This window comes from Frieseomelitta varia, unplaced genomic scaffold (genome assembly GCF_011392965.1).
Source record: "Frieseomelitta varia isolate USP_RPSP 00005682 unplaced genomic scaffold, Fvar_1.2 scaffold_827, whole genome shotgun sequence".
NCBI lineage: Eukaryota > Metazoa > Arthropoda > Insecta > Hymenoptera > Apidae > Frieseomelitta > Frieseomelitta varia.
This window is the reverse complement of record NW_025110620.1, coordinates 293,594-302,928: the sequence shown is the minus strand read 5'-3', so window position 1 is coordinate 302,928 and position 9,335 is coordinate 293,594. Positions and strand designations below refer to the sequence as shown.

The window sequence follows — 9,335 nt, the reverse complement described above, 5'->3', positions numbered from 1 at the left end:
GGACTTCCTATAGATATCGGTGAAAAAAAAAAAAAAAAGAAAGGAAAAAAAAGAAGATATCGACGCAGGCTCTGATACGCGCTCCTTGTTTCATGAAATTCATGAATATCGCCGCACGGAACGCGCACTCACTCGAGGATCGTGTGAAAACGAGCTCGTTTCACGATCTCCGGTACGTCGTTCCGTTCGACACTCGACGAAGCAAAGGAACTCGACGAGGCGCTGCTTTTTTTTAATTGAACGGCCGCCTCTCCTAATTATGCTGGCCTCTAGACCGTAGATAGTACACAGCTGGTATCTGTGCTACATTGTCGGCGTATCGTATCGCCACACGTGCCACTTGCACGATCGCCTGATCGCGTGTATTTTCGGCGAGTCAGTGCCAAATATCTTATTTGCACGCGCACGCCCGCGCGTCGCTATCGCGTGTTGCATCGTGCTCGGCGAGCTTGGCCTGCCGAATTTGACGTTTCACAGCACCAGCGCTGCGTGACATTACGCTCCTGGCTCGCGTAACGTTGCGCCCTTCGTCGCCCGATACTCGTCGAAACAACGGCGTGTCATTGTTGACGAGCACGTCAACGACTCGGTGGAGCAGTATCACGGACGCGCGAGTAGTCGATAGAAAAAAAAAAAAAGAAATTGCGAAACAATTCGTTTCTGTAATTTTCCGACGCTTTGGATTTCGAAGATCGAGGAGCTCGCTTGTCGTTTCAGCGGTGTGTCGATCGGGAATGCAGACTAATCGCGTCGAGGAGGTTTCCGAGGTCTCGATCGCTCGAGATAGATGATCGACGTGCCGTCCAAAAAGCTATATTGGTCGTCGCCTCTTTACCTTCGTCGCTCGTTTCGCCGCATTTATTTTTAAGCCGAATACGACGTAGAATTCGCTAAAAATGTTCCGCGCGAAAAGAAAAAAGAGAAACACGTTGCGCCGGCTCGCTCGAGATGCTTGACGCGTTATTACGAAGCGTTTTTATTCGTAGACTTTTTTTCATCGCGGAATAAATCGCGTGGAAATTGATTGTAGCGTTGAACGAAGCTAATGGGACCATTTGTTGGACCCTTGGACGGAAATTGAAGAATGGTTGATTCAAGAGTTGAAATTAAAAGTTGTCTACGTTTCTCGTGACCGATACGAGAAACGTACGTTTCCTAATTATATTATACACTCTTTAGAAAATATGGAAATTTATGGAATTATATTTGACAGTTTGATCGACTCCGAGTTGACCTAAATCCAAATATTTTACAAAAATTTTATATTTACAATTTCATTGGATATTTGATTAATTTCAATTAGAAACAGTAAACGTAAAGTCAATGTTTGCTTTATGATGACAGGGCAGAATTTTTTTTTTTTCAGTAAAATTAAATTATTTAAAAAAAAATCCACATTCTCTGTTGAAGCAGAATATTTACGATATGTTTTTAACGAATTAGTCAATCATACCTTTGAAGAGAAAAATAAATGGAAACCGCTATTAATGGAAGTATCTGTATTTATCTGCCACGTACTATGTAATGCATTTTATTGTATTCCTCGATTATTCAGACTTCACTCATAATTATCTCAATTTCTTTCCTTTTTTTTTTTTGTCTGTCGATTACGCCCATTACAAAGTGGAAATAAAAAGAACTCGGCAAAAAAAAAAAAAAAAAGAGGATTAACTTACAATTGATTGATGGTTTTTCAATGGGGAGATAAACGAAAAAGTTGGGCAACGATCAAGCGTTAATATCTTTTGAAAAAAATAGCAGTAATCAAGAGCTGCGCCAGTGTGCACGCAGCAATGGAAATATACGTATCATTTAGCCAAATTATCGTTACAACTGTCATTTCTCGATGGATCAACCAGGAACACGTCACGATTGCAATTCGAATGATCAATTTCTCCTCTCGTATTTTGGCAATGCTTTCCTTGGCCTCGTTCGTTGAATCATCCGTTTCTATCGTCGGATAACGACTAAGGACGACTGATCTGATTGTGAGTTATGTATGTTCTCATCATTTCCTTTGTGTCCTATATGTTTAAATAACTAATTACTGTTATCTTGTGGTTCGGATTCAGTTCTCTACTCTCCGAGACAGTTCACTGCAAGATTTTGCAACTTATTTATTTGAAACTCAACCGTTTTCAATTCTTTTCAATTTTCCGGACGTTGTACGTGTTAACATGGTCTGTTATTTAATTTACTCCCGTTTCTACGTACTGCTGCTATCGTGTATCTGCGACCTATCTGTGGATTATGTAAGGATGATTTTATATATGTACTTGTAGAGATAAATGTCACAAATAATCGAGTCGAGTCAGACGACGTTGGCCCGAGTAGCGTGCGATAATTTTTTTCTTTTTTTTTTTCTCTTTTGGTCGTGGTCGGGGATAGACCGCTTCGAAATACTGCGCGTCGCATCGGAGCGGATGCGCTGCTGCAACGAAATTCGGTATCCGCTGACTAGCGTGCGCGCGTGCGTGCAACTCGCTCATGGGTGCAACGATATATGCTCGCTTGTGCAACGCAGGAGAATGACGTCACCGTGTGGTGTGGACGATTAGTCTGTCAGTGATTCTCCGGTTTGTTGATACTCCGTCTGGAGTGAAAGGTTAACGCGCAAAAACCGTCTCGGCCGTTCTTGCTGAATCGCAACGTCACTAGACGATCACTTCTCGTTATTACCGTCTCGAACGAAAAAAAAAAAAGGAAAAAAAAAAAAAAAACGATATCAGAGGAGAGGACTCGTAAAAAAAAAAAAAGGAAGAAGATCCATGGAGAGAGCAATGGGATATAGTCGGATGAAACCAGCGAGAGGGCGCGAGAGGAACTCGCAACCGTGAAATTCTCTCGCCGCGTGGCGATTGCGGCGAAGTCGTTCATTGACTTCACCCCCCCCCCCCACCTAACTCCCCCGACCGACCCTCGGATGCATCCGGATTATTCGTTCACGTCGTAGCCTCGCAGCCGAGTGCACTTACGTGCACACATGTGCGTTTTCGTTCTCCAAACCTCTCACATGCTCTGCCCTCTCGCTTGTTCCTCTCGGTGTCTGGTCTCGGTGTCTCTCTCGAGCCTCCTCCCTCGTGATCCGAGCCGGCCCCTCCACCAAACCGACGACTCTGTATCGTGTGCACGGTGAAGAAAGAGGCAGAAGGAGGGAGGAAGAGGAAGAGGAGGAGGAGGAGGTGGTGGTGGTGGTGTTGGTGTTGGTGGAGGGAACGGCAGAGGAGAAGTAGACGACTACTCGTTGGAAGAAGCGGGCTCACCGGCTTTGCGAAGTTACTCGTGTTCTGTCTTCCATCTAGCATCGGGTTCCTCGACTGTACCAACCGTGTTGTTCACGCATCCTCTTCGTTTCTCTTGGATCCTTGGTCGTGCCACACGGGATCGCGACAGATCGAAGGATATATTCAAGGTACGGCCAACTCTGGCCATGACCTAGCTCTTTCTCTCTCTTTCTCTCTTTGGTTACTATCGCTCTGGTTCGCAACGTTTCGACCTTGACGGTGTTCTCCGCTCAGGCCTGGAAATTGGGACGAACGGGGAGCAGTTTGTTCTGTATCGACGACAGGATTAATCGGCGTCTCGGCGTTGACGAGGCAACGAGCAGAGAGGAACACGTGCCACGCGCAACGACCTTGCGCGTTCTTCGGCGTTTTCGTCGGATCGTGTTCGAGTTAGCAAGTTGGGGAGTGCACGTGCCGATGTGACGACCGCAGTGTGACACATTCGGTCGTTGTGATTGAGTGATCGGGCTTCAGATATACGTAACACACCGCCATAGGACACGATTACACCGTAATCGAGAGGCATCGAGATGAAGGCGCCTTCGGCTGGCCTCCGATCGACTCGTCGATCGAGTTACGAGTAATTGCGTAACGGGAGGGACGCGTGAACGCTTTGCTGACCTACCCGGCGTCTGATATTATTCCCGCTGAAGAGTAGTAGGGCTCGCTTCTTCGACGCTTGGGAACAGTGGCTAGTGACGTTCGCGAATCGTATCCGAAATAGACCGCGCGGAATTTACGTCGATGCGCGATGCTCAGAGCGATGATAATATGAAACGCGGCGTGTCGTTCGTTGAGATTCGCCGATTCGTCGAGATCCACGTCAACAAAGTGGTGGTCAGCAAAGCGTTCCTCCACACTTGTTGAAAGTAGGGTAAATTTGAAATTCGCGCGAGAGTGAAATCGCGAGAATCTCTTTCACCGATGAGAGAGGAGCGTGGTAGAATATTACGTCGGTAGCCGAACAAAACAACAAAGCGTTCTGCGCGCCGTTGAAGAGCGTGGTGCAGTCGCGAAGATAAGAGAGTAGAGGAGAGAAGGTCGGCGAAATTGATTTACTTGCGTGTATAGTAGTGGTCCCTAGCAAACGATAACGTGGATTAAATCGACGTTTGTCTTTTTTTCTTTGTCTGTGCAGGGTTTACTGCCGATCCATTCCGGAGGCAACTGCGGCGAGCATCGTTATTGGTGAGTAACAGTTTTGCATCGACGCGGCGGGAATGCAGCCGCGCTTCATTCCGCATGCGAAACACGCGCCCGGAGGAATTCACCGACGACAATCGGCGACGACCGGCCCCGTTCCATTCTCTCTCTCTCTCTCTCTCTCTCTCTCTCTCTCTCTCTCTCCATCCCGCGAGAGCTCGTCGTCGCCGACGATTTATACGCGGTCATAAGCGAGTCCGTATACGGCTCGCCTCGAAAAGAACTCGAGAATCGGTTGCATTTCGCGTCCCTTTTTTCCCTCCCGGCTCCCTTTTCGCACGCGGAGTTTTCGCCTTTTGTTCGTCGAACGAACTCTCTTTGCGGCGAACGTCGCAATTACAATTAGATAGTTGCACGATTGTAAACAATAATTTGTTCCGAGTTATTTGAATTGAAGTGGTTTGGAGGCTCGATCGAACGAATCGGGTGTAATCGTCGGTGAAAATTTTATTCTCGCACGTCTCTTTAAGCATCAATTCAGTCGAACAAACTGGAACTTGAATTGCATCGGTTACGAACAACATTGCTTCGGAATGTTAATCACGATTGCTGCATTGTATCTGTTCTGCTTGACAGAAACTTAACTATCATCGTTCATTACTTTCCTGTAAATTCGATCATTCTACCTGCAAATTAACGCCAGTAACTGTTAGCGATTAAAACGTGAGATGTTAAATTAAAAAATAAAACTTTATGATTCAACGAAGTGCACTCTTATTTGTGTATTTCACGAAAAAGTCATTTAAATCTCTACAAAGTGACACTGGTTTGCATCTGTCCAATGAAATCCAATGAGTCCAATATCCAATGAAAATTACAAATTGATCATTTTGACCATTTTCGTTGTAGCGTTGAGTAAATATATACGGTCAATTCGTCAAACGAGATTTCTGGATCTAGCGTATATATCGCGGTTAAGATGGAAAGACCTCGCGACACGTTGCCGTTGTTTTATCTCCGCTCTATGTTTAGAAAACCGATTGTACACGCTACATCCTGCGCGTTATCTGTCAGCCTGATACCCCTTATATCGTTACGTGTTCGGGATGCAAGCGTATACGCGGCGCGCTTCGTAGCCAATAGTCGTAAAATCCCGCGCACGGATCAGACGTTCGACCGCAAAATGGCTCGTCGTTGAGTAACCAGACAGGCCCGATTCGACGTGGAAAACTCGTTCCTCGTGAACGCGCGGCTCTGTTACGTCGTGTTGCGTTTCTCGTGGCTACGCGAACGCAAACAAACGTGACCGAGGTCGAGCTGAATGAAATTCAAATCGAGCTCCCAACCCACTCGCGGGTATTTTTGCGACGCGGCGGTTTTCGATCTGACACACGCGTCAGAAAGCTACCCGTCTCTGAGGCACGCGTGTTTCGAATAACTTGCGATCTACGTTCGAAAAAAAAAAACGTTGCTTTCTTCGTTGTACTTCGTCGACTTTGAAATTTTCACTCGTATATTTCTGACGCGAAATAACATTAACAACATACTTTTCTAACACATTGCGTACGCACTCGGCGCGTCCAACCCGCACATTTTTGGAGCAATTTTGTACAATGCATATATGCACTTCTTTAATTCACATTGATAAAATATTCTTAAATATTCTTAAATATATATTTTTTTATAGTAATATTTAAGAATCTATTTATTATGTATTTTAGATTTCAACTGTTATTTATTTTATATTTATAGTAACATATTGAGCACGGTATGCTCTGATAAACACATAGCCTGTATTTTAAATTATTTAATATATGATATGATATATGATATGAATTATTTAATATATGATTGAAACGGTTCAAAAGAATGTATAGCATCTAACAAGTGTATTACTTCATTAATAATTAAGATTATTAATTATTTTTCATTTTAGACGTATTTTATTAAATAAAATGAAAACACCTTTGGTAACGTTTCTTGGTCTGGTATGTTAGGAAATAGTTTCCCTACTTCTTGAAAAATTATATAACACATATAATATATAATTATATATTTAATAAAATACAAGTTTAATTTAATAAACTTATATATAATATTAATTTAATATTATATTAAATTATATATAATATTATATAATATAAATTATATATGACCTAGTTGCCTAGGTAGTGTCCCCCACAACGTAAAAAAGCGTCCCCCGTCCGCAATGTGTTAACATATATTCGAAGTATATCTCGCAAGAAAACAGTCGACGTTTCTCTCGTCTTCGCTCGCTCGCTCGTATTCATGTTCCGTTAAAATGACGCGATACGCACGTGCACTGTCGCACGAAAGTATGCGTACGGAATCTGCGATAATGTAACGCGTATACTCCCGGTATATGTTAAACCGGTTGAAAGTTTCGCGATGGCGTTCGGTTTGGAAGTTCGGCGAAGACCGAACATCGAGCATCGAGCATCGTTGAGGCTCGGAACGAAGGAGAAGGGCGGCGGAGGAGCAAGGATACGAAGGGCAAAGGGAGGAGAATAGTGGTCAGACTGGTGTACCAGGACGTTACACCTTGGTAGCGAGAGCCACGGGCTCGTAGCCAACGTTGCCTACCTTCGTCTTCTCTTCGTCGATCCTCCTTCTCGAGTCTAAAGCTAAGCGTGGAATGCCGCGGGTAGGGGAAGGGTTAGCGTACGGATAAAAGACTCTTCTCGACGTGCTACACGCTCGAGGATTCTCGTCGTAGGGTCAAAGAACGCGAGTGATAGTGTACTCGACGGTTTCGCGGTGTTGTTTATGCAAATCGATCGTACCGTTAGCGTAATCTCAGGTGGATCGACTCGAGACATCGAGACACAGTCTGCGCACGGTTTTTCCGGCTGCACACCCCGAGTGCTGAAACAACCGAGGCCGCCTGGGCCTCGAAAGCGTTGCCTTTTCGAGGGCGGCTTCGTTGTGTGTTGAAAGGTTTCCGGCGATCGTGCTTCGTCGCCAACCGTCACGTTTCTTACATTTCTTTTTTTTCCTCTCTCTCTCTCTCCTCCTCCTCCTCCCACTTTCTTTTCCATCCGAGGTTGGATTTACATCCGAGGTAAAAAGTGATCACCGGGTGACGTACAAGCAACGAAAGTGAAAGAACGTAAACGTGAACGGAAATTATTAAAAAATGTCTCTTACTTCACTTTGGAGGCATTTTCTTTAGACTTCTTTGTTTCGAATATTTTTCCTGGATAAATGAAACTTCTAAATTGCAACAAATGGTTAATGTACCGACAGTTTGCAGATTTGAATCAAAATTCATTTTAGATGTTATTACTATCACTAGAATATTATCTTGAAAAACTAAGTACTGTCTGTATTAGTACGCCCGTCTCTTCATTAAAATAAATTCTACGAAAGGATTTGTATAAATAAAAAGAAGTTTCTTAACTAAGTTTAATTATTAAATCAAGTTTATCAGCGAAGATAAACTATCTTTTGTTAAGAAATATTTCTTTTTGCTTTTACCAGTTCTTTAATACAATTTATTTTAATATATCAATGACAGAGAGGCACGTGAATACGGACGGAATATTTGTTTAAATTTTCAGTGACAGGTGTTCGAATATTCGAGCCATTGTACGTCCCCGTACGTGTTTGTGCAACGTATTGTGAAAACTTGACGAGTCCTTGAAACACCGCGTCTTTTCACGTAAAACGCGGTAAATTTTCGCAACTTCTGACGTAACGACGCGCCTTTTTTTTATCGGCTCAAAGCTCGAAGTATTCTGTATCAGATCTACTACGGAGTTAGTTACGTAAACCGCTTCTTTTCATATCTCGTTCATTACTTTCGATTTCCTCCGCGACATTGAGACAGATTTTTTTTCAAAGGAAATGGCAATTAATATGGCGAAGCTTCACGAAACGAGACGAAATCACGCGAAAAATATCTATCGGACTGTAAAAATGCCGAAGAAGAATTCGTGACATGTTTACGCGTCTTCGATACATCATCGTCGTGTGAATATTTAAAGATTCTCTGTTCTTACAATAACAATCGTTGTTTCTTTCATAAGTGTCCTTTCTTTATCTTCTGTCTTTCTGTCATTCGAGGAAACCGTCGAACGATCATTATACATAATTCCCCGGTTGAAAATATTTCGCGCTTCTTTAATTATCTTTTATCGAACAAGCAGCGTCAGGGGAAGCAAACGTACAGTGTTGCGAGATAATTTCTGCTGATACATTTAGCAAAAACAATGCCTATTCGTCGAAGTCTAATCTAAATTATTTTAATAACATTTTGCTTTTGCATCGTATACGAATTTCTTGCATGTTGCCAAAACCTTTGATTTTTGATTTTTCAATTAAATTGCACGTCGTGTTAATGATAATTTAATGATGATCTAATGGCGAAGACACTTCACCTCAATAGATATTTTATTCATTTGATTCTTTTCAAAGTGACAGAAATAACGCTGAGGATATTTTAAATTATGTGAATTCCTGAATTAATTTTAACGATCATTGATTGTCATTACAATGTGACGGTATTTTTTTAATATTTTTGCAACTGAGAGGGGATAACGACTATAATACGACATTGCATAAACGTCAGTCAAGGTAATGTAATTTTTAGTTATGAATAGAATTCCTATGTCTAGCCATTGTCTTTCAAAATTGAAATTGAAATTAAGAAATTAGCATGTTCATGGAGAGTATGATATTTAGTGAAATATCGCGTGGAAATTCAACGTAAGTAGGTCGACAGAATTTTCGAGATTCATTGGAAGTAATAATGTAATTAACTTCTGTTTTACATCAACGTACAGGCGGTGATTCAAGCGAAATTAGCTTGAGAATGAAGAATAATATTTTCGAGAAAATCATACAGAAGTGAACAATTACTGCAATGATATATTCTACGTAAAAAAA

General features: G+C 42.5%; 1 protein-coding gene across 3 annotated transcripts in view; it reads left to right on the top strand.

The window, feature by feature from the left end:
• Window positions 1-9,335, top strand: part of LOC122536382 (heterogeneous nuclear ribonucleoprotein K) — a 90,797-nt gene that overhangs the window by 3,045 nt on the left and 78,417 nt on the right. The window contains exons 1-2 of one of the 3 annotated variants that reach the window (XM_043668712.1): window positions 3,233-3,412; window positions 4,423-4,472. The gene's annotated coding sequence lies outside the window, so the exon portion shown is untranslated. Of the gene's footprint in view, window positions 1-3,232; window positions 3,413-4,419; window positions 4,473-9,335 lie in introns of those variants that run through there. The other 2 variants (XM_043668714.1, XM_043668713.1) reach the window with 2 other exon arrangements.